General features: G+C 35.8%; 1 long non-coding RNA gene across 1 annotated transcript; it reads left to right on the plus strand.

The window, feature by feature from the left end:
- The first annotated feature begins 3 nt into the window (after positions 1–3).
- On the plus strand, positions 4–26,371 carry LOC122149013. Its single transcript, XR_006162794.1, has 4 exons — positions 4–167; positions 10,715–10,853; positions 24,069–24,173; positions 25,723–26,371. It is a non-coding gene; the product is annotated as an uncharacterized LOC122149013 (long non-coding RNA).
- Positions 26,372–27,424: the final 1,053 nt, after the last annotated feature.

Here is a 27,424-nt window from a genome sequence, read left to right on the forward strand (position 1 = left end):
GACGCGCCCGATTCCAACTCGTGAATGAATTGTTCTTTTGAGTCGAATCTTTTCTATGAATCACTATGAGCCGAGAAGCGACGGGTGAGTCGACGCTTGTTTGCAGTGACGGTGCGAAAACGAATAGCAGAAATTAAACGCACCGAAAAAATGTTTCTTTTTTGATGGTAAGACAGTTTTATGTACACATACGAAATAGAGTTGGTATTAATTTACATTTATGCATTTTGACAGACTATTTTCAATGGATTTAAGTACTTTTTAATCAGTAATCACTTTAAATATGTTTTTTGTTTAGTATTTATAAAAGAGTATTACAATACAGTTTTTAATATGAATAATAATGTCATAACTTATGCAAATTATGTTTTAATGACCCGTTTATTTAAGAACTGAATCATGGCTGCAACAAACAGAACTAAGTCACCTAAAAATCTGTAATACACAACAGCATATGGATGCATTGGAACGTTTTAAAGTATGGAATAAGTTTGTCGACTACTACTGAACTACTGAAATATTTTGACCCGGTTCAGTGAAATGAACAGTTCAAAAGAATCTACTCGAGGAAAAGCGTTACATAGTGGTTTTAGTCAAGCACGTTTGACCTTTTCAAAAATATATTTATGCATTTAATTTTTTATTCATACTGTATATGTCAAATAAATATTATTTTATCATATATAGACAAAATATAACTATTAGAGGGACACATTTCAATTGTTATGTATTGTGTGAACATATGTTGTAACCACTAGAGGTCACTCTTGTATTGTGGATTTATTCTACTCAATATACACAGCCAGGGCTTTTTCACAAGTTTATTCTTAAACCTACAGGATCTTGGGTTATCATGTCTGGTTTGTGTCTTGTCACACTGTTCATATTTTCTTGGGTCAGTAATTAACCATGAGTAGTCAAGTTTCAAGATTTAACAGTGTCCGTTTGTAAACGCTGGGATTACTTATTTGCATATTTATATGGTAAATAGACTTGATTGGCCAAAGACATTAGATGACCCGTTTAATAACTTAAATAATCTGTGGAAATGTTGCCATGTAGATTCACTCTAGGAACTCCAGAATTGTTCTGAAACATGCAGCAAAAATACTCATGTTTTTATTACTCCAGTTATTAATGAATTTAAGTCTAAGTGCTAGAAAGTTTTTGCAGTTGTACAAAGTGCATTAATATTTAATGAAGTAAGTACTGAGGCAGTTTATGATAGCTTGTTTGATTCTAAACGTCTCACTGTTACGTTTTAGAGATGTAGAATATCTCTAAAGCAGGTCTTTATAACCCAGGGTTATGAAATCAGTGCTAACTGTCCTTTCCTTACATTTTGATGTGAACCAATAGCTACAGGGGTTGTACAAAATAATGTGAACAACTGAGAAATGGCAATATGTCTTTATATTATAATATTTATTAATGTCTATGAAGACATCTGCCAGTTGGAGGAAGGAATCTGTTTCTCACTTTTCTCTCCAAAACTGCTCAAAGTGCTTCGATAATATTCAAGTAAGTTCAAGTTCATCTTGGTCCTCCAACTTTGATGTCTGTGATAAAAAGTTTTAGCAGCTGGAGCTCTTTCATGGATGTTGGCTTTGTGATATTCTCTTGTGGTTAGTTTTCATGGAAACGGTATTCAGGATAAATAATTGAGGTTTGCTGTTTCTTTTACCTCGATAATTCTGTTGTTTGGACACAGTCCTTCTTAATGTTTGATTGTCCCTTTCATTCATTTTAATTTTTCGCCGCCTTCTTCACTGAAGTCTTGCCATACTAAATATTAAATTACCAACAAATTGGGCTGATTAGGTTACAGATGCTTCTGCTAAATGGACTTGCATGATTTGGCCTTTTTGGAAGTCTGACAAGCCAACCATTTCACTGAGTGTCTGACTAAAACACTGCTAAACACAACTTATACTACACTAATATACGACCTGTGTTTTGTTTGTTTTTTGCTGCACAAATTAAATTAACCCCTGTAATAGTAGGTGCTCCCATGAATTTTTCGAACCCCCTCACATACCTATGGATTAACTCGTATTCCATGTTGTACATGTTATCCAATACATAATATTGTTGGCTAATGTGAACTTATGAATTTGCCATAAACAGTGGTCCAGTCCCACAAATCCAAACTTTTTATTATGTTTGATAAGGCGGCTGATCAACACTGTCTAGCCATCTGTCCGGCAGCATGACCCTATCCACCCACACGATCCATTAGCTCATTCTGCTGTGTATTTGTGCATAAATACCAGTTTTAGAAGACATTTTTGTAAAATCATTATTTGGAGAGGCTGTGAAACCGGTAAGTATATAAACAAATAAATATGCTGAAATGTCCTCATTTACTAAATATTAATTGGTTGGATGGTGGGTGTAATTTGGTGTAAAAAAACGTGTTGATCAGGTTGAGAGTGACACAGCAAGGGACATTAAAAGAGGAGATGTTTTGCTGTAATTGGAGGTAATACTGAGAGAAAGACTATAATTAGGAGACAGTGAACTGCAACATTTTGTTGAAATGAGCTGGGGTTTTTTTATGAAAAAGGCATCTCAGAAAGGATTCATTATTTGTAGTTCTGCTTTACAATTTCCATGCAGACCCCTTCAAAAAATGAACATGCAAAAACGCAGTGATAAAACATTAAGCAGTTCTGAGGTTCACCTTGATCCTTCTTACCATACAGACATCAAATATTAACATCTGCAGATAACCGCGAGGCAGGCCAGGTTAAAGAAGCATCACAGTAAATGGGTCAAAGTACATGAAGGTCTTGCATTTATTTTGATGTGTGAAATGCATTTTTCAAGTGTTTCCTTCCCCAAGGACTGTATGAGGAAAAGGTCACTGAGAAATGAGACACTATGAAAAACAGTGATTCTCAATACAGATACTGCAGTACTGTTTAGGATCTCACAGCAATCAAACATCTGAATTTAATGCAATATTTTAAAAACCCATAAACCCAATCAGCTCAATTGCCACCAATAAATGCAAAAGACACAAATGACGTGATTGACAGCCAGTGTTTTTAACAGTCGATGTACAGTACTCACATTATAGAGTTGTTATGATGAAATTAACTTCAGCTTGTCATGTGTGTAAAGTAATAGAAACACTGTTTGGTGTTACTTTTTGTCATTATGTGGTGTTGAAGGCCCAGAGTTTTATTACAAGTCAGTCTTTACACGAAACATCAGGTGGCAGGCGTAGAAGTAGATTAGTAGTTTAGCGAGCAAAGGCCATTCCCATCTCACTCTTTAATAGGATCAAGCTGGAGTTTAAAATGTGACTTGAATTAAAATATAATTACCTTACAGCAAAGAAAGGCCACCAGCAGCTCAGATCTATTGATTTAATAGTGATTCAATTATGATTATATTGTCTCTCCAAAAGGACTGATATTTGAAACTTATATATTGTAAACTTATTTTACATTAATATTGTTTTTACAGTATTTTTGATCAAATAAATTCAGCCTTAGCGAGTCTTTACAAAAATCTGACCAAAAACTTTTGAATTGTAAAGAGTAACAGTAACTAAAAATTTACTAATATAAATGTTAAGGTCAGATATGTGTATTGAAATGTTGAGAAATAATAATTATAATTTAGAGCATATTTGCACTTTAGTATATTATATTATGTTATAATTGTAGTGATTGTTATATCCAGTAATAATACTTTGAAAAGATATTTACACTGTAGACTGTATTATTGCGTGAATTGTCATACTGACTGATTGATATATTGGTTAGTAGCTGCTCTGGTGATAGTTTAAGATGGATCACTTCTGTTTTGGATGTCTTCTGAAGATCCCCTCACACTACACATCGCTCAAATCTGACATCCGACAGACAGCGTTACAGGACAGCAAAGGTTGATCTGAATAGATTAAGAGAGGAAACTCCTTAGATCTTCTGAATATTTGAACTGTCTCTTTAAGCCTGTGAGAAGCCACATCCATGCCACATCTCCTCAGTGGTCAGATCTAAAATATAACTGTATTCTCATTATCTAGAACATTCACTGTTTTGAAAAAATGCATATTGTGTGATATCACTCTTACTCAAACTATTAAAGTAAGTATTGTTTCAGCAGTAAAAGAAAGCACTAATCATGTTGAATTCATGCAATAAAAGGATTCAGACATCCGTCAGTGACTTTGTTCATGACAATCTGTTTTTGTGGCTCTCTCACATATCTTGAGCACAATTCAGAGAGAACTCTAAAATGACATAATTTGAAACATCACGAGACTGTTGCCTTTTATGCAGTGAAATGTATTCCATATAAAAGTGCAGTATTTCATTTAGAAAATGCTTTTAAAGATGAACATAAATGCAGATTAGAGGCATGTGTGTATAACAGAACTAATTCCCAGACAAACAGACCACTTCAATTTGGAGTTTTTACTTCAAACTAAACATTTTTCAGGCCTTTTAGCTTCTATTTAATTCTGTAAGTTATTTATCTCCCTTGATATAAAAATGTCTGAATATTGTAGGATAAATCTAACAAGAATATACTAAACATCCCTGGGGACCTCAATTTTTTAGCGCATGTCAAAGCATTACGCTGAGGCGCTGCTGATTTAAATTTTAGATTATGTAACCATCATGTCATTTGCACCGGTTAGACTTTATTCTTCTTCTCTGAAACAAAAAATAAGTTATTTTAAAGAATGTTGGTGACCAATGACTTCTATTGTTGAAATCTAATTTTATGTTCCACAGAAGAAAGAAATTAAATAAATAAGAGTAATAATAACAGATTTTTCTTTTTTGGGTGAACTATCCCTTTAACACTGAGTAAACGTGTTATCTAATTAACACCTCTTTCTTCGTGATGTTAGCTGTTTGTTTTGAAGAGGTTCTTGTTTGAAGGATGTTGGCAGTCCTGCTACAGGAACTTTATAGGTTGGGAAACAACCTAGATTTGAGGCCATTTGTTGCGGTTTTGTGTTGGCTCTGGAAACACGCTAGGAAGCAGAACCCTCTGTGTTGCAGGTTCAGAAAAGTGTGAAGTGTGACCCTTCCTCACCATCAGTGTAAAAAGACAGTCTCACTCCAGAGGGCTGTTCTGTTGTATTCTCTGTATAAAATGTTAATGAACTGAGTGATACCAGAGACCCTCTGGTTTGTTTGAGACGGTGGAAGTTCTACATTACTGTATATTTGGCTCTGTGACAGCCGTAGTGTGTTCACCCGCTGTCTCAATTTCCAGTTGATTAATGTACCAAGACATGGGAATGCATCCTTTCCTGTAGGGAGGGAAAATGCATGCCAATTTGAAGTGTAATTTCATGCACTTCTACTGAGGCATTCAAATGTGTAAAAAAAGACAGTTTTTAGCCTTGTATTCCTTGTGGGATCAAGCAGCGGGGTAAATGGGTTTGTGTGATCTGATAGCTGTAGGGCAGGGTTCCTCAAAACTTGCCCTGGACGGTCAATGCACTGCAGAGTTTAGCTCCAACTCTGATCAAACTCACCTACCTGTGATTTTCTAATGATCCTGAAGACATTGATTAGCATGCTCAGGTGTGTTTGATTAGGATTAGAGCTAAACTCTGCAGGAATGTGGATTTCGTGGGCCAGATATGAAGATCCTGCTGTAGGGTGTTGTGAGGCTTTTATGAAGGTGTTTTACAAGCATCTGTGATGCTATAATGCATGTTCTCAGCATGTATATTTCTGCTTAGGTTTCATGTGCTGCATCAGACAGGTGTCTTGTTCTCTAAAACTTTGAGCTCCATGAATACTCTCCTGATATAATGCAATTCAAGGCAGATGCTTTGTAGATGGAACAATCAATAATGTGAGGTGCATTTAAAAGGTTTTAATTTCCTTTTCCTTTTTTATCACATCCCCAATTTTGGCAGGCTCGAATCTAACAGACAATCTGCCACCATGCTACTCGGAAGTGTTTTTTGTAGTCCTTCTCCTGAGCTGCAACATAGAAACCAATACAATATGCATGTAAGGCAATTGTGATTTATCCCCCCCTCCCCCACAATTCTGTTTATATCTCACCATTTCTGTTTTATCTCTCAATTCTGTTTTTTTCCCTTCATGATTGGCAGTTATATGCAAGAATTATAAATGAGAATTCATAAACACATAACTGCAAGATAAAAGCTCAGAATAGATTTAAAGTCAGAATTGCAAGATGTTAAAATCGCAAGTGGAAGATATAAAAAGTCTCAGTTACCTTATTATTAGGGCAGTCATGGCCTAATGGTTAGAGAATCGGACTAGTAACCCAAATGTCATGGGTTCAAGTCTCGATACCAGCAGGGATTGTAGTTGGTGGGGGAGTGAATGACCAACTCTGTCTTCCAACCTCTATACCATGACTGAGGTGAGACCCCTTGAGCCAGGCATCGAACCCCCAGCTGCTCCCCCGGTGCCAGAAAAAAAAAAAAAAAAAAGGCTGCTCACGGTGCGTGTGTGTTCACTACTGTGTGCATTTTAATGGGTTAAAAGCAGAGCACAAATTCTGTGTATGGGCCACCACTTGTCCACACGTCACTCTCACTTTTTTATTTTATTTTATTTTATTAATTTATTTATTTATTGTTTTGTTTATTTTATTTTATTTTATTTTATTAATTAATTTATTTATTGTTTTGTTTTTTTTCAATCCTGTGGCGGAAAGCCTCCATACAAAGCCTCCATAAATTTTGTATGACTACAAAACAGTCACAGCAACATATCTTGTTCCACAAAACTGAAAATTTCAAAATCTGTAAGTACACGTGAGCTAGAACAAAAAAAATCAGATGACAGCACAATGACGTTGCCAAGAGTAGGAAGTTCATTTTGTGACTAAGCTTCTCACATTTAGAATCCTGCTGTTATGCTAGCCCTGACTACACTGTGTGTCAGAGATGTGAGAGGAGGATATCAACACATCCGCTACAATCCAGTCTCTGCATAATTTACAGCTCTGAGAACTTAAAATAGAGCCGAGTGCAATTGCAAGACATGCTCCTGCATAACATTTGTCATACATCCCAAAGAGGCTGTAGATATAATGTAGAAATGAAATATAACATTTAATTAAGCAGTGGCTAGATTATAGCTCTTGCATTTGCTGCCTTTACTTTTCCTAAGATTTTAAACTGATTGTTTTAGATTGTTTCTCATTTGAATGTTGCTTTGGATAAAATTGTCTGCTAAATGAATAAATGTAAGCCTATGATTACTTGATTGATAGATTTATTCAAATTAAAGACTAGCAGATTTGTTGCTCATGGAGGATGGAATAGAATCGCAAGTCTGACTCTCTAACCATTAGGCCACAACTGCCCAGGATCAACTGTCAAATGACAAACAGCCTCGTACAACATCGTAAAGCATCTTGATAATTGTACATTTGCTTTGTATCTTAGTTTAATTGGGGTCGATAAGCAATATGCTTACAGATGGATGTATTCATTTTGGAGACACTGATGGATGAGAGCAGAGGAGAAATCAATCTCTCTTTTCTTTCAGTTATTGAACACTTGTTCAGGAGAGTTCTGTGTATTGGGACATGTATTAGAGGCCAGGATGTGAGGAAGTGTAAAGATGTTTAAATCAGTGTTGTTATACGTCTGGGTTTTATTAGCCATGTGTGGCTTCAGTGGAGAACACATTCATGCAAAGACAATAGAGGGGGAAGTCGTGGCCTAGTGGTTAGAGAGTTTGATTCCCAACCCTAAGGTTGTGGGTTTGAGTCTCGGGCCGGGTATACCATGACTGAGGTGACCTCGAACAACCCAACTAACCCCCAACTGCCCCACCATAAACGCATCACAAATACCCCCATCTTATCAAAAAATATAATCTTTTAACAACCTTTAACATTTATGAACCATAGAAATGTCAAAAATAAAAAGATAAATAAACACAATATTATTCTAGAGTCCATCTTATCAAATAATATAATCTTTTAACAACCTTTAACATTTATTAAACATATTAAGCAAAAACAACTAATTCATTAAAATTAAGAACAATAGAACAATGTATTATTCTGAAACAGAAGTACAAATGCATTTTAAAGAAAAAAACAAAAACTAATTTTATTTATTGCCATTTTCTTGGAAACACACAATAAAATCTTTTTCAAGATGTTTAAATCCCTACCCCTAAGAATGACCAATAGTAACCTTGATGCTTGCCACAGCCACATTTCAGGCCTGCTTTACTAAGCTCTGCATTAAATAAACAAGATGTCCCAGTAACCAGTACTTGGTTGAGCACAGAAGTGGAATCTGCCTCACTTGTATTTTCCCATCAGTGGTCTTGGAGCATTTCTGAGCACTCCATTCTGCTCTGAGAGTTTGAACCTCAAGTAGAAGCCCACAGGACTGCCAGCGTGTAGCGGTGGTTTCAGTCAGTGCACCATAATCATCTTCACAGCCTGTTGTTATCTCCACAAAACAAAATCCAACCTGCTGTCAAATTACTCACCACTGAACAGCTGCTCCTGAGAGCCACAATGGCATTACAGCCAGGCATGTAGCCAGCCTCTGACCAAATCACAGATTTTTAATAGAGTGCACATGCTTTGGTCTTCTTTTAAACACTCCAATAGAACCAGCTTGTTATTTCATTGACATGAATGGAGTCGTAATTACTGCTCAGTCCGTGGACTACTACAAGGAAGTTTAGTTGGTTGTCTCACTGCACCAGTCACATGCTAACCTCAAAAATATTACTGTTCTATTCTGCTCATTGGGAAATATTTGGCAGTTTCTTCTGTGCTCAACAGGACAGTCTCTCCTGCTGCTCTAACTTTTTTTTTTTAGCCAAATAGAAAATTTATATGGGTAGTCATGATGTTATACACGACTGTTCAAATATTTGGGGTCAGTATGATTTCATACATATATAAGCATGCGGTATTCATTTTGTTAAAAAAAAAAGAACATTTTTATTTACATTAGGATGCATTAAATTGGCCAAAAGTGACAAAAAATACAAATTATTTCTATTCATCAAAGAATCCTAAAGAAAAATGTATTACAGTTTCCGAAAAATCTTAACCAGCACAACTGTTTTCAACATTAATAATAATAAAAAAATGTTTCTTGAGAAATTTTTCTTAATTTCTAGTATTATGGCTGCTAACATTTCAGCTTTCCATTTCAGGAATACATTTAAAGTTATTTTAAATTGTTTATTTTTTTTTTTTACATTACGTTTTTTTTTTTTTTTTTTTTTTCAATTCAAATCAAAAAAATGCATAGTCTTTTGAGACTTAATAAATGATAAATACACACACACACACACACACACACACACACACACACATATATATATATATATACTTTTAATACCATGCTATGAAAATCCACTTTAAATGCAAAATGCTACTTGTTTAAAATATTAATGACCCAAATTAAGGAAAAAAAATAAAAAAAAAATCTTTATATGAATGATGTGTAAAGAAAATAAAGTGAAATATTGGTAACACTTTACAATAAGGTTCATTAGTTAACATTATGAACTAAGCATGAACAATACTTCTACAGCATTTATTCTTATATATTTAAATATTCTATATATTCTATATATCTCAGCTAATGTTAATTTAAACATTTACTAATGCATTATTAAAATCTTTTTTTTTTTTTTGCTTGTTAACATTAGTTAATGCACTGTGAATTAACATGAACTAACAATAAATGACTATTTATCAAAGAATAATAAATACTGTAATAAATATTTTGTCAACTGTTTCTTCATGTTAGTTAATACATTAACTAATATTCAACTAATGGAACCTTATAAAGTGTTAATCTCTTGTGAATAACGTATTTATATATGTATGTATGTTTAATGTCAAAGTACCAAGTTTTTTCCATTCAGAATGCTGCTTATCATGCATTTCATTAGTTTGTATTCTGTATAGATTTGATCAGTGCTTTTAGCACTCTGACTTTAAAGCCCACATCTACCGCATGGACACACTTATATTCTGACACCCTAACCCGTTTCTCCTTGCACAATCCGATCAGCCCTTTATCTAGGATGTTTTCATTAAGAAAAGTTTACCTGAAGTTCTCTACATGGTAAGCCCTGTAGCCTTCTGCAATGTCTGCATCCCAATTCACACAGCTCCATGACTGCATTTACACTGCAAGTCCTAATGCACGGATCCAATATTCTGACACGTATTTAATTTTTTCATCTTCTCTGTTTAAGGTTTTTACTGTTTATTTGCCATAATGAGCATTTGACTGTTCACACATGCAGCTGTACTATTGTTAGCGCTCAAAGCATGCTCCATCGTGGCCATTAGAAATGTGTTGTTTTGGACTCCCCTGTCTTTCATTGTTTGGGAAAAAGAATCTTCAAAATATATTATTTTGTATCCCGCAGAAGAAAGAAAGTCATACTTGTTTGAAACAACATGATTTTTTTGGGTGAACTATCCCTTTAAGGTAGGCTATGTGCATTAGAAAAGGTTATCCAAGGACAACTGGTTATCCAATTGTCGCTACATTGTCATGGGGATTTATATTCAAAGGTTACTTTGCCTAACTCATCTTGCTTTGTTTCTTCGATGTCAGCTTATTCTCTGAGTCAGTTCAGAACCACTTTACTACATCACACAATAGTCTTAAGACAAGAGATAAGGCTGGATCAACAATGTGCTGCTGCTGCAGCTTCAGACACCTTGAATCTCTTATACCTTTCCACAGATCCACCTCCGGAGTGTTCTGTCTGAGGTCAGCTTTACTCAGCCAGCTGGAACAGCTGTCCCGGCATTTGTTTCACCAGAGAAACACTGATCGCCTCAGATGTACCTTGCAGGTCCTGTCAGCTCTGTGGCGCTTCCCGGTGAGAAACATGCTGAGCGAGCGCATGCACAGGGATGTTGTTTTACAGGGAATTTTACATTCCCAATACTGCAGCACAAAATATTTATACTATACAGTAACTTTATTAGGAATTGCAACATAATACATTATTAAATTTGAATTATACAGTTAAAACAATACTCTGCACTTTACTGTTGACATGACTTGAGCATTTTAAATCAAGACATAGAATTCACACACCAAATGCTTACACATCTTCTACTTTATGCTTTTTGTTCTGTTCAAAGCCATGACACATTAGGAATATTGCTAATATTAAACAACCAAAGTGAAATTGTGAGGAATGAAATCATGTTTTTTTGAATGGTGTGGTTTCATAGATTGCAGACTGGCTCAAGCTGTTTATATGATGCTGCAAGTGACATAGTGACCTGCGCTGTCCGCTACAAAATCATAGTGACATAGGGGCAAAATATATATAAATTGCAGGTTATCATGCAATATAGTTTCTTGGCCATTAGGAGAAATTTATGGCTGGTACATTTTCTCAGTTAACCCATTGGCAGGTGTGGCAGAAAGTTCAGTTATGACCCTGATTACTTCAAATTGAATAAACAGCCAAGAATCAGGCTGGTCAAACTGATTGCCCACTATCCTGCTGTCCATGATTGACAGCGTGATGCCGTCTGTTGAAAAATGGATGCTGACAGCTATTAGAAATCACTTTTGCTCCTCTGCAAGCTCTAATCAACATTATTTTTGGCTTCCAGCCAGCTCATATCCTTAGACAGATGTCTGTAGGCCAGCATGTTCTGGATGCAAGGAAGTCAATGCAATTCATATGTTTGCACAAAAAACCCACTTGAGTATTGTAATCAATTAACACTGTTACACTAAAGTTAAGGGTCACATTAAAGACGGGACAAGTTCATTAGAACCTAATCAATTGTCTCTAAGGGATCATTAAGAGCCTCTTATTTAATTCTGTAAATCTGTTTTACAATTGCTTTCATATACTAAGCTTTTAGCATCATTGTGATCATTCTTTATTAATTATTATTAAACAGCTCTTTGCAGTACTGAATTCTAATCAGTCAATCAACCGGCATTTTCATATTTTAGATGATATACAGGAAAGATAATAAAATAATCTCTACTCGACTCAGTATTTCATATTTTTTTATATTTATTTAATGTTTTTTTTGGTGAGTAGCCATGTAAAAAGGGGTCATTTACAGTCTCTGTTTCACATTGCTTTCATATAATGTATATACATTGTAATCATTCTTTACTAATAATTTCTTTATCTGCTATTACTAAATGGCTGCATTTTATATTTCATAGTCTTCACCTTGACTGTAATCATTATTAGTATTACTGTAATATTATTGCAATGTTCATCTTGTTGCTAGGCAGATTGTGTTGTAGATTGTACTGGACTATTTTTTATTATCATTCATTTTTTGAAATAATCTCTACTCAAATCAGTCTTTCATCTTTTTTTGTTATACATTTCATGTTTTTTTGTTGAGTAGCCACGTAAAAAAGTGGGATCATTTACAATCATTACTGCGAAATAAACCCTGACAGGATGATATTGTTTTGTTGTTGTTGTTGTTAAACTATAGATATAACTATAGATATAAATATGCACAAATTAAAACTTTGATTGTTGTGTCTGAGATACTTTAGTTACTTCTGTGTAAGCCAGTGCCCCACAAATGCTTGCATTTAACAACTGACAAATTGCAGTGTGCTTCAACATAATTGTTTCCTATCATTATGTATAAATAATAAATCTATTGCTTTCTCAGCGCATTGGACATTGTATTGATTTAGGAATTTAAAGCTTCGTTCTGCCTGTGTGAGATGCAGTTAAGCACGTTGGTCATGTCTTCCGGTCTTTGAACTGGAGCCGTGAGTGAATTGTTTTTTATTTGACCTGAATGTTAGAAAAGCATTTGAATGACAGCCTTCATTTCAGGGACTTAACAGAAATTCAGTCAATGCATTAAACATAATCTTCTAAAGAAAATTTAAAGTAAAAAAATGAGCATGCTCTGTATTTGTTCTAGGTCTATTTTTCTTTTTTTTTTCTTTTTTTGCCAGAGCCTGGAGAGGCATGCCAAAAATATCTGGGTTCCCCTGTAAGTGTGTATGAACACATTCAAAGCTAATTTACATCTTTATCGCTCCTTCTCTTTAAAATAATCAATCAGTGCATGCTCTATTTTCCCTTCGAAAGCGCAGGTATGCTGGCAGAGGCTGCAATCTTTCTCCCTATGATTTCCCTGTGATCATTTGTGGGATGTTTCCTATCAAAGCCAGCTAATCCTTAAACAAGTCTCATGTCCTCAATTTGAAGCTGTTTCACATTTTGGCAGTGAGTGCGTGTGTGTCACTGCTCACGAAAGAAATGACACGAGCAGCGATCCCTGTTGCTTCATCTGTTTCATCATCTCTGTTAATGTCAGGTTCAGATATTTCTTTTATATAAGTGGATTCCACCCAATAGAGCGGACATATCTTCGAAACCAGGATTTTTCTGGATCTTTTGAAATAAAAAAGTTTGATGAACCATGTAGATATGCTCTGACATTCATAAAGCAAAGCTTTCTCCGAGTCCATAAGACTATATGGAGATTTATGCAGCAAATATGGATATTGATGTCATACCCATGAGCAGATTTACATATGACCATCTACGTTTACATATCAGCTACTATTTGGTATTCAGGAGATTTGTGGGAGTGTTGCTACTGATTTCATATGCGAAAAGGTTATTATGCCAATAATAGTTAATTTTATTCACACTACCATAAGCAAGTTTGAGGTCAGTAAGATGTTTTAATATTTTAAGTCTCTTATGTTCACTCTGGCTGTATTTATTTGAGAAAAATACATTATAAACAGTAATACTGTGCGATATCATTACAATATAACATATTTTAAGATATGGATCCGCCAGCGATCCGACGACCCGTAAGTAACCAGTTTCCTTCTAAACACCCTCCTTCTGTTTCATCAGAGGAGGGTGTTAAAACTATATAAAAGTCATTTTAGGCTGACAGACACTCGAGTAACTGAACTGAACATGACACAGTGACCCAAACCGTGTTACAGTAATTCATCAGCACAGTGAACCCAGCAAATAATGCAAAATGCCAGTAACAGACACTTAGACTTATCTGGAGAAACTTAATAACAAGGCTTCACAAGAATAAGCTCTTAGGGCTGTCAGCGCAGGATCACAATAGGCTGATGAAATAGCTTAATCAGCCCCCTTCTAACTATTCATCCGAATCCTTCAATATTACCCCACCTCGGCAGGAATTACGCTACGATTCCATGCAAAAGACAGATACAGAAAGAGAGAGATGATTAGTGTCTTATCCTGCCAGAACACTAGCTTTTACCCAGACTGCCTTGCTCTTCCTGTTGACACCTGTGCTGTAGTCATCCATCCTCCTGTTGGAAATGTTCAAGAGATTCAGCATGCTGCCATAACCAATATTACTGTGATCTCTTGCTGTAAAACACATTTGTATGCAGTTTGTTTTTTGTTTTAATTGAAGAATCACCCGCATACATTCACTGGAGTATAAATGGATTATAATTTGGAACGACTTCAGATAACTGCAGGCATACGCAGCCTAAGCAGTGTGCTTTATCAGCTTGTCAAATGTGTGAAGCACAGGTAATGTTCCCCGCAATATCTTATTATCCTACTCTAAATTGAAGTTTCATTAAAAAAGGCCCAATTGGTACTCACTCCAATGGTCGCAGATTTAGAAGCCTGCCCACTTACCACTAGGCATTTTAAACAAAGTTAAATCAAAGAAAAATGAAATCTCATCAGTGTACGCTGCCTCATTTCTCTGTCTCCCCTTCCTTAAATCATCTGAGATCCCAGGGCATCATGACTTTGTTCTATACTAGCGGTTTGTGCAAGTTTTAATTTCAGCTACAGCAGATTTTCTTAGTTTTTGTAAGAAAGAAAAAGTTGATTACTGCCTAAGGTGTTTAGAAGTTAGCTGGATTTCTGGTTGAAAGAGAAAAGACAAAAACAAAAACAAGCAATAAGGGAAATAAGAAATAATTACTTATTTGGTTATTTTTTTCCTGTGTTCTTGCTAATTAATGCTTCCAGCAGAGTGAAATTGTCAATAGTTTTGGATGAAAGTAATGCTTGAGTTTGAAAATCTTAAAGTAAAATCTTAATAGTTCGTTCGTGATCATTATTTATTATCATTTTAAACATGTATGACTTTTTCTGTGGTTATACATTAAATTACATATGTATTTGTGTGTGTATGTGTATAAATAATGTGTGTGTATGTGTGTGTGTGTGTGTGTGTGTGTGTGTGTGTGTGTGTGTGTGTGTAGTATGGACAGTGGGTATAGAAAATAATCACCTTTAAAATAATCACATTTTGTTGCTTCGCAGCCTGAAATGAAGATGGACACAGTTTTTGTTTTATCCAGCTGTATTTACTCAGTGCAACTTAACATAAGTGAAAGATATAACACCAGCATGTAAGAAAAAAATAAAATAAAAAAACAGAATCACTGAGTTGAAAAAAGGATCACTTCCTTGTATCAGTATTTTGTTGAACCACGTTTTGCTTTAATTCCAGCCTTTAGTCTGTTGGGAATTGTCTCTACTAACTTTGCACATCTAGACTTTGGAATATTTGCCCACTCTTCTTCGTAGAACTGCTCAAGTTCAGTTCAATTTGATGGTGACTGTTTGTGGATTGCAGTCTTCAAGTCATTCCACAGATTTTCAATCAGGGTTTAAGTCTGGGCTCTGACTATAGGCCACGCAAGGACATTCCCCTTTTCTCCTTCAACCACTGTGTCGTCCGTTTTGCTGTGTGCTTTGGGTCATTGTCATGTTGGAAGGTAAACCTTCTTCCCATTCAGTGGCGGACTGGGACACTAAATCAGGCTGGGAATTTGACTCCACCCCAGGCCACATCTATTGCTGCAGTCACCACCACCCAATTCATGTGTCCACCAGACTGCTAAACTTGTAGGCTAATCCTGTTAGTTGATGTAACAGGTAGACTACCATACATAATATGAATGGATAAATAAATAAACGCTCAAAAACTCACTAGGAATACACCATCTATATCATCTTTCCCTGAATCCCCCTCTCTCTCACTCTGCACATCTAGTTTCTCTGCAATATGAAATAAGCACTTTCAGTAATCTATATTAATTGTGCAGCCATCAATTGTATGTCCATATGATCACAGTCCTACTACTGATGATCTTATAAATCATTAAAGCACATATTGTTCTAAGAGTATAGCCAGAATGTTTAGTATTGCTTATAGCTTAAACTTTACCTGAAGGTTCCTGCTCTGACTAAAAAGCTGAACTGTCCGACCCCTCTTGTTCCACAGCAGGAGCGCTGTTGCTTCCTTCGACACCTTCAAAAGAAATATTTAGACTAGGCTACATATTGTAGGCTAGAAATGGAAAATCAAAATTTCTGGTCAAATTTGGCACAAAAAAAATACTGTATCTAAGTACTGTGCTAGTTATATCATTTGATCATAAAACTTCTATCATTATAGATATATTTGTAACTACAAGAAAGTTTTTACAAATAAATACAATCGCTTTGGATGAAAGCGTACAAATAAAAATAAACTGACAGTTCTTTTTCAGGGTTTTTTAGTTAGGTATAGCATTAGAGTCACTGTTTTAGGTACAGAAATGTTTTATGGAAAAAGTAATCAAATCAAAAACATATATTTTATCATATTTTAAGACTATAAATTAAAGATAAATCAAATTAAAGTTACAAAAGCTTTTCAATCAAGAGCAAATGAGTGATTTCTTTGTTGTTTTAGGTGTTCGATTAATATAAAGACTGTCACTTTAAATTGAATGCACTGATCCAGTGTAAAACGTATTCATATTGAACAAAAGTGAATGGTTTGTCCACGGGGTTTTTTTTTTTTTTTTTTTTATTGCTGTTGTTGTAATCTCTGGGAAGCCAGAATGTTCAACCATCAACACAAACATACAGTAACTGAACCCTGTTTGTTTTACGTGTTATTTATAGTAAACCATATTGCAGATGCTTTGTCAGATTTAAGTTGAACAGCGGTCCCAGCACGTGCTGAACCGTGTGTGGAGAACCAAACAGTTCTATTTTTTTCAGTGAACCGTCCCACCCCTAGTAAATATGATGTAAATGTAATTCTGACCGACCTGCTAATGTGGAAATGGAAATGGAAATGTCCCGGTGCTCCCGATGGCCATTCCACCCCTGTTCCCATTGGCAACTTACGGCATAGGGCAGCAGACTTTCCTCAAGAATTTAACAGTATTTTGCCTCATTCATTTTCCCAAATGCTCCAGTCCCTGCTGCAGAGAAACATCCCATAAGAGGATATTACCACCTCCATGCTTTACTGTAGGAATGTTATTATTTGGATGGTGAGCTTTATTGAATTTCCGTCAGACATATCATTTGGTGTTGAGGCCAAATAATTAAATTTTAGTCTCATCTGCCTCAAAATCTTCAAGGTGTGTTTGGGCAAAGCTCAGTCATGACTTCATGTGGCCTTTCTTGAGGAGTGGCTTTTTTCTTGCAACCCTGCCATACAAGCCACATTTGAGGAGAATTAGTGATATTGTTGTCACATGCACACAATGACTACTCCTTGTCATAAATTCCTGCAGCTACTTCAGAGTTGCTGTAGGCCTCTTGGTCACCTCTCTGACCAGTTTCCTCCTGACTCTTTCATCCAGTTTGGAGCGCCGTCCTGATCCAGGGAGGGTCTGTGTTGTACCGAATACCTTCCACTTCTTAATAATAGAATTTACTATGCCTCTAGGCATTGATAAAGCCCTTGAATTTTTTATTTTTTTTAAATCCATCTCCTGACTTGTGCCTGTAAACAACTTTATTCTGGAGATCTTTTGACAGTGCCTTGCCACCCATAGTTGATTGTTTGTTTCAGTTGCACTACCAAGAACTGAAATGCTCCTGGAAAGCTCTTTTCATGCTGAGCTAATCACAGATGAAAGTCAAATGGCTTTGTGTGCCATTGAGAAGGTGATTAGCTACACCTGATTGAGTTTACAAATAATTTTTAGGAGGAGGGTGATCCTTTATCCAACTCAGTGATTCGGTTTTTTAATCTCTGACATGTTGGTGTTATATCTTTCAGCTGGATAAAACAAAAACTGTGTTCATTTTCATTTCAGGCTGCAAAGCAACAAAATGTGGTTGAGTTTTCATTTTTGGATGAACTATTCTTTTATGGTGGCAATTTAAAGAAAAACGTCTTCAGGGAAAAGGCTAAAAATGTTCTGCAAAAATTTGTTCCTCAAACAGCTACCTATTAAAATCCCAGGTGGGAACACTGTCTACCACTCTCTCCAGAATATTGAAAAAATGTGTTCCCTGCCTTGGGTTCATCTGATGTCTAGCTATAAATACCAGCATAATGGCCTCAGGCCCACATTAGACCTATCAGATCAAAACCAGAGCAGTATCTGATTGGTTTGAATGATGCTGAGACCACTACATGTGTCTGTAAAGGATTTTATTTATCATTAGCTATTTTGTATTTATATTTTAATGTTAAAGCTATTAAATTAGAAATTAGTATATTTAATATTTTATGAAATTTTATTATTATGTTTATTATTATTTTGTTTTAAATATAGTTTTATTTATTACCTTCAAAGTATACTGTATGTCATTCAGAACCTGTAGTTTTATATTATGTTTATACATTTTTAATATGCTCTATCATGTGTAATTCTTTGCTGTCATGTGACAGTGCAGTCAGTTGATATGACTGAAAAAGTATAGACCAAATAGATATGATCAGTGGTTTTTAGCACAGATATTGAGATTCTAGCAAAAACTTAGCACTGTAGCCCATCTTCATTCTCAGATTTCTTGTTAAATAATGTCATGAAAAAGATTAAGACACCACACAAGTAATCATTGTTTCCCGCTTCTAATTCACTCATGCAAACAGAGTCGATACAAACATCTGATTTCTTGACTCGTCTCCCCAGCCTCATCAGAATATCTTTCAAAGCCCTGTTGTCCCCAGAGGCTCTCGGTTATTTTGTGTCTCCTGCTTGCAATCTTAAATTTATAACCTCTTATTTCTCTCTACTCAGGTCTGCCTAGGCAGAGGAAGGAAAGGCAAGAAGTCCCCTTTTATTTTCTCTTCCCATATTGTTTTTCAGGCTCTAAATGCATTTGATGTTCTTCAATATGGTCACCCATGTATCTGCAATAAAGGCAGTACCGTGGCACAGAAATAACAGCTTTAGTTTGCATTACAACCTTTGCACCAGAATGATGAAACCTGTTATTGCATGTCACAACCTCTGCAGTGCAAAAGGTAATGAAAGACATAATGTTATTTTTAAGCCAGGCAGGCCAAGCATTTATGTAACATAATATATTCAGTGCAGGAATTTAGGGAATTGTGGTTGAGGAACTATGACTGAGTAAACACCATTTGATGTGTGGCGTTTGTTAGATGCTAAGTCAGCATAAGAATAGATGAATGCTTATTTCTGCTTCAGAATCAAGTTTTCAGGTGTATGAGCAACCTGAATAAACTTTCAAGGAACAGTTCACTCAAAAATGAAAGTTCTTACCCTCATGTTGCTCTAAACTGTAGGATGTCTTTCTTCTGTGGAACATGAACAGATACATTTGGTCATTCTTTTCAATGCAATTGGGACTGGAGTTTTTAATCTTCAAAAAAAGATTAAAAAGCATCATATACGAATCATGTGCCTCTGCGGGACTCTGTGCCCGAATTTCCAAGTCTTCTGAAGCCATACAATAGCTTTGTGTTGGGAAAAAACATATTTTAAACCATTATTCAGAGGGATAGTTAGCATTTTTAACAAGATCATTGAATCAGTCCAAATCATGAACAAATTGTTTAGACTGGATTTCTGAACCAGAACAGCCAAGAATATTCAGTTCAAAAGAATGAGGCCTTTAAAATTTCTCTCACTATTCTGTGTTCTGCTTTTGTAGCTGAATCACATTTGTTCATAATTGATGTATTTTGTGACACTGACACTGTCGTTCACTGTGAACTGACTCAAGTTGTATATCGACACTACTTTCTTCGGTAGGGCAGCTTATAGCTGATTTGAATTTAAATGAAGTACTTTACGCTGTTATTGAACTGAACTGAATCAACACTGAACTGACTGTATAGCTGAAAAATGATGCCACTTTCTTTTTAGAGCTCCTTTACAGAAGAATTAATTTTGTCTTATATTTGAAGTTTGTTAGTTTCCTGTTTAATAATGTGAAGCTGCTTTAAACAATCTCTATTGTATAAAGTTCTATAAAAAATAAAGGTGACTTGACTTGACTTTGGTTTTGCATTGAAGAAAGAAACTTGTACAGGTTCAGATCAACATGATGGTGAGTAAATAATGATAGAATTTTCATTTTTGGGTGAACTGTGTCTCTAAGATGAATAATCACAATACTACTGTCAAATTTGTTCACTAGGCTGACTATTGATTCTTTCATGGTTTATTTCCTTAGTGGTGATGCATTTTCAAAATACATCTCCCATTGAACTTGTAGGAAAAACAGAACGTAAACTGCTTTACAGGTAAGAAATACAATGTATTAAAACCTTAAAATAAACGTTTGAGTATACAAAAATGTTGATTTGATTTTAAATTGGCGTCCATTCGGAATGCATCAGCAAATGATTGTCTGTCAGTAGAATTGGACAGAAAGACTGATCATGTCTTTTTGGACCGGACCATCATATATCTCAACCACTCAAAGGCATCTGGCTTTGCCCAAGTTCTGCTGTGATGCCAAATTCAGCGTTTGAGCACCGCAGCTGTGTAGCACAGATAGCTTGCTGTCAAAAGCGTTTTTCAAGCGAGAGACAATGATGCTCAATCAGAGGTGATGCTTTACTGAGTGTTTTCATCCCTCTCATGCACCTCTGATTTGGTTTACGAGAGAATGCGACTGATGGCGATCTTCCAGAGGTGTTGAGCGAGTGGGGTTTCAAAATTGCAACAGCAGCCAATTATGGAACAGAAAGAGCACATGCTCATAAAATTTGCACAAGAATCTCAGCATTTCAAAAACATTAGCTCTGAAAACTCATCCTCAATTTCAGATGTTTCTCTGGGAGCGTCCTGATAACAGAAATAGTGGTGTACAGCATTATGGTAATTCTGTGTACCAACAGCTGTGAATAGTTGAGAGTGCAGTGATCATGTTGATACACCAGCAATTGAAGCTGAAATTCAGTTTGTTTGTTTTCTGTGCCGCATGGTGCCCACTGACATTCAAACAAAACCATTAAACATTTACTTGATAGTCATTCAAATTCAGTCATCATTTACTTTTAGTAAATACTTCTGACAAAATGAACAATGTGTGTCTTTAGCTACACACTGTAATGTGAACAACCAGTCAGTAACATCTCGGTTACGTATGGAAACCCTTGTTCCTTGATGGAGGAAATGCAGACATTGTGTCGAAGGTCCGACACTAGGGGTCGCACTTGGGAGCCTAGACTCCTCTGACATAATTGAGAAAAGGCCAATGAAATTGGCAAGCAAAATTTGCATAGCTAGCCACGCCCCTGACATCCAGGTATGAATAGGCCAGCATGGCATTTGCTCACTCGTTTTTTTCTGAATAGTCTAGAAGCGTCTCAACCCACACAGTTGAGTTGAGTCGCCCAGTTCAGAGTTGTGGCACAAGGGACACAACATCTCCGTTCCCTCCATCAGGGAACAAGGGTTATCATATGTAATGGAGACCTTTCCTTTCAGTTGGGTCCTGAGTGTAATCGCTCAGGACAGGCTGGAAGAATCTCGTCCGATCAGTCAGACCTGCCCTTCGTTGCTGTGATAGACAACTCATCCTCATCTCTAGCCCTGAATGATAGATCGAAGCTGTGGTGCTGAGGCGGGCTCTCAAACTCACTCAGAAATAGAAATGAGATCTGCGGGAATTCATCAGGCGGAAACGCTCCTGCAACAACTCCTTGCTCTCCTTGAGTGCCCATTATTGTAGCCTCAAAACCGGAAGTGAATGGTTATAGTCAGGACTCTCTTCTTTTCTTTCAGAATAAAAGCAATTTTTATATATTTATATAATAATTTTTATATTAATAGTTATCATTATATTTATAATTTTTGGTGTACTTACAGTTGAAAGGATTACATTTATTGAGCAGCAGTATGTGTTTGATTCACTAAAAAGAACCAGTTCATTAGAATCATTCCTTTAGGAATCATACTAGACTGGTTGTGCTGTATTCTATTCATTCACATAAAAGAGTTGACTGATAAGATTAAATCCTTCAGGAGTTGGAGTGCACTGGTTTTGCTGTTGTTGTCTTTGGATTACATTGAGCACTATTTGAATGATGAATGCTATGCAAAGCGTTTCAAATTAGCTTCCATTTCTGTTAAGATGCTGTCAGGTAGTGAGGCAGCTCATTAGGTTTTGGAACAGCTGATGTCTCTGTAGTATATAAAAAGCAGCAAAGAACATTCTGTTTTATGCAAAAACATCAGCATTTTCTAGCACAAGTTTCAAGGAAAAGTGAAAAACTACCTTGCTCAGCAGAGAAAAGAAGGTTTAAATCGCGCTCCAAAGTGACAGCCACTGTAAAATAGCACTCTCACACTCACCTTGCAGAGAATCGCATGTTTGATTTTGATTTAATCCTAAAATCCTTGTTTCAAAATCTGTATTTTGCAAACTCAACAGTAAGGCTGTGAATTTTAATTAAGATCGTCAAGCAGAGCCAGATATGAAGATTGATGATACCATCAGTCATAGCATGTCTGTGAAGAATGAGATGTATTTCTAGTTACTAATACACACACTACGGTGAATTAAGACTGTGTTTCTGCTCCTTGTGAATTCATAATAAAGCTCCGTCACACATCACAGTCATCCAGCCTCATTCGATGCAAATTATTATTGCTGCAATATATTACCACAAACATCAACACCTTTTTTTGGGGCTTATTATTTGTGACCCTGCAGAGTAACGTACAGTTCCATTTCCTGTTGTGAGTGGGTTGAGCATCATATTAGATCAATAACACACAGCCATATGTGAAAGTGGGAGGTGAGACTCCTCAAAAGACTCATCTATCTCTGGCTCCACTACACTGTCGTCTGTATTCCTCTCTCTAAGGAATACCGTCATATGCCAGGATCAAATGGCATTCTGTCAGCAACCTGACATGCATTTCTAGCTTTCCAAAAATCCATATTCTCCCCAGCAGGATTTGTGCAAATGGACCAAAAAGAACAGAGAAACAGGCTGTTGCCAGGCTAGCAATAAAGTGGAAAGTATCAGTTGTAAAGGTAATAGATAATTGCGTTTTATACTTTCTGTGGTCAGAACAATCCATCGATTGTATTATTTTCTATTTATATTGTAAGAATTGTCCCTCGCGGAGCAGTTATTTTGTTTTACTACAATGTCTTTCTGTGTTTTGTGTGCCAAACTCTGTAAGATCCTGTGATTTTGAACTCTCACTTAAGAGTGTGAACTTAACGCACTGCTGTTTTGCATTGTTTCTCTTATAAAGCACTGTGTCACTGAATCTTTTGTCGGAGCTGTAAACTGCATCCCTTGTACTAGGCCTATCAATGCTGTATTTCTGCCTTTCCCTCACACCATTTCATGTTTTTGGCGCAGATTGTATCAGAACAATGGTGAAAAAATATATATAACTAAGCCATCTCACAAGCGCTAAAAGCAAGATTCATCCACCCACTTGGATTATGTCATGTTGAAACAGAAGGCTGGAGAAGGAAGCTTTGTTTCTGTGTAGGGGTTTTCCTGACTCGTGTATTAACGGATCTCAAGCAGCGGATCCCAGAGAGAGCAGGCTTGAGAGTGAAATCAGTTCTCTTCGTGGTGATTGTAGGAGAGGAATGAGTGGAATAAGGAGATACAAAAAGATTCTGCTCCATTTAACAAATATAAGCTAAAAATCTAGGACTCTCACTTGCTTTGATTAGCATCTGAGACACAGTATAATGAGATATAAATTATGTTGTTACCAATCTGCGTAGTGATTGCGACTACCAGAACTAGGAAAAATCCATTAGTAAGGTAAAACACTTCGGCAGACATTCAGCTGAAAATCTAGAGGAGGCATTTCTGAGGAGAGTATTGATTGAGATGCTTTTTGTGCTCAGCAGGTTTGTGCCTTCAGCGTCGACGGTCCAGAGGTCTCTTAATATACGAGCGTGTGCTGTTTAATGAAAGCCGTGTGCGATGCCTCCCATGCTGTGATTGCTCAGCAGGTTTGCTCTTTTCATGACTCAAAGCCCTCCTAAGAGTTCATTTCCCTGGTTTGTGTTCTTTGGTCCACCTAAGCTTTTACTTCTATTCTGAGATACAGATAATTACTGGATGGCTGTATCAGATTTCTTACTGTATTTAAAAAATAGTAAATGCATTTCAAATGTTGCAATTTAAAGATGCTATTAAATCAAAATGGTATTTTAGTGTAACTTGTGTAACTTCTAAAATATGCAGTTCTATTTTAGTAATAGTGTATGTATAAATACTACTACCATTCAAAAGTTTGAGGTCGGTAATATTTGTAATGCTTTTAAAAAAAAATATATATATATCTTATGCTCACTAAGCTGCATTTATTTGATCAAAAATACAAATAAAAACAGAAATATTGTGCAATATTACTACAATTTAAAATAACTGTTCTATTTGAAGAAATTTTAAAATGAAATTTATTCCTGTGATGGCAATGCTGAATACTCCAGTTTTCAGTGTAACATGATCCTTCAGAAATCATTCTAATATGCTGATTTGGTTCTCAGTAAATATTTATTGTTATTATAAATTTTGAAAACAGTTGTGCTGCTTAAAATAACTAGATACATTTTTCAGGATTATTTAATGAAAAAATCAGCATTTATTTGTAATATATAAATATATTTTTTGTAACAATTTAGTCTTTTCAATTTAATGCATCCTTCCTAAATATCAATTTCAATATGCTGAAATCATTTTCATTTTAAAAAATCTTAAATAGTGTGTACGCACACTATTTCTACTTCTTATTAAGTCACCGCATACAGATATAAAGCAGTTTTAAGGGACCCAAATCATTTGAGATTGACAACTTTGTTGATTTTTACTTCAGGTTCAACATTGATGCATGTTTTTGTGTAACTAACTGGATGAAACATCTCGTCTCACAGAACTGTTAAAGGTTAACTATGTTTAAACTCAACTGTCATCCTAATTCTCACACAGAGTATTCCCTGTTCTGCTATGTTGGTTCCATTAACTTTAGCTGAAGATAATCGCTTCTGCTTTCTCTTTACCCAGCTGGCCAGCTCAGATAGAAGAACTCAAGCCTCATTTGAACAGTATGCACCTACTCCATAGACATGCAAACCAGGGGAGGCTGAGTTCACCCATCCAGAATAAAGTGTTATTGAGGATGAAATGGGATTTTTAATTGGCTAGGGTTACAGTGCCATATAAGGGCTCCAACAGGTTTGGTGTTGTCACAATGACACTGTCCTACAATACAAGGCTGTGGTATTCAGCACAAATGTGTGTCTCTTCACATTACATGGAATGGTCATGGCATTATGGGAAGAAACATTTTGTGGAGCAGAACACAGGCCTTTCTAAAAATAAACCCCCTAATGACACTGTATTTGCATTTAAGACAGGTTTAGATTAGCACAGCAATATCTCATTTGTTTTATTAAACACTGGAGACTAGATGTTTTGGAGTGCGTTATGCTCTGTCAGACTGAATGTTTTTTTTTTTGCATTGCATTAACTTTACCTCTGAATTTATGATTAATGCAGGACTCCAGGGCTCACCTATCATGCTCCCAAGTCTGTTGTTCTTGGGAAATCAACATCTGAGAGGTGCAAGGATTTCACCCAGAGATTTATGCATCGCTGGCTACTCATTCAGCATGTGTATGCATTTCTAAATGTATTGCTTATCGACCAGTGTAAAAGCAGACTTGAATGGAATGCATAGTATTTATAATGCATCGCAGAATTTTAACAAGCTGTTCTATTACCAAAAGGATTGAATATGTTATAAACAGAAGATAGTTTGGAATTAATGGCCTCAAGCTTTTTTTTAACAACAATAAATTTGAGAAGTTATTCATTTAGTGTGATTGTAAACAAAGCAGCCATGTTTAAAGTTCTATGTGAAGGTTATTGCCAGCATAAGCAGTGGGCAGATGGGATCTAGCCATTAATGAACCATTACTGATTAAAGCCCTCACCAGCAGAATTTATCGCTTTAATCATTGACAGTCTTTACTCTAAAAATTAATTAAGGCAGAGAGAGGGATTCCTGTCAGCTGGTCTTTAGCAAACTAAATGCTCTCCATATGTAATTCTGATATTTGTGTATTAATTTAGATTCCAACTCGTATACATGTTCAGTACAAAGGGCACTTCAGATATGGAAGAAATTATATTTCACTTCATACTGAGATGTTATTTGATTAAACTGGTTGAAAAAGAACAGTCTGCAAAGTCATGAAATAGCATGATGACATCATATACCTAATAAATGATTTTAAATATACAATATACATATAACAGTATGTTTTGATATATGACATTAAACAGTGTATATAATACATTAGTGAGTAATTATATAAAATATATTATTTGCCTGTAAAGGCAATTTACTGTATATTTGCAGGTTTATATTTATTTATTTATCTGAATTTTGGGTTAATAAATAAACATACAATAATATACAATAAACATACAATATGCATTATATATACTGTAAAAAATATGTAATACATTTATAATAATGCATTCATCAGTATTTATTTATTTATTTAATTTATTTTTTAAAAACATATTATTACATATTTAAAATAATACACATTATCAGTGGAGAGGGAAGTTTACCCACCAAAGATTAATTTACATATCCAATCATCATATACAAAACTCATGTGCATGATTCAGCTGTTATTTCACTATGTTGCAAGTGAACATCTGAACATATCTGAACACCACATAGGGACCTTGTGAACTGGAAAGCAGCTACTATCTCTCCCCCTCTGTCTCTCTTTCGCAGGTTTGACCAGATTCAATTGGAATCACATGGTTGCTGAGAAATGAGCTGGGAGAAGTGACCCCTTTAACCTCTAAAGTTTCTTAATGGAAAAAAAGCAGGAAAGTGGGATCTGGTTGGCATGAGGAGATGAAAATGGGGAGGTGTTAGTCAGTCAAGTGGGAAAAGGCCTCAATTTTTCATTTCATCAAGCAATAAAACCCCAAGCCCTTGTGGCCTTTATCTTTGTGCTGTGATCTAAGCACATTTATAAGGCTAAAACTCAATGTTGAGAAAGCAGCTGAAGGGAAGTGATGATTACTATAGAAAGTCCAGGCAAAGTAATGAGAAAGTAGTGCAGGATAACATCAAAACCAATTAAGTACATCCAGGTTCAATTCAACCTTGAAAATTTTCAACCTGGTTTCTTCCATCTATTTTGAATTCTGTCTAAATGTACTGATAAATCTG

This window comes from Cyprinus carpio, chromosome A20, assembly GCF_018340385.1.
Source record: "Cyprinus carpio isolate SPL01 chromosome A20, ASM1834038v1, whole genome shotgun sequence".
Taxonomy (NCBI): domain Eukaryota; kingdom Metazoa; phylum Chordata; class Actinopteri; order Cypriniformes; family Cyprinidae; genus Cyprinus; species Cyprinus carpio.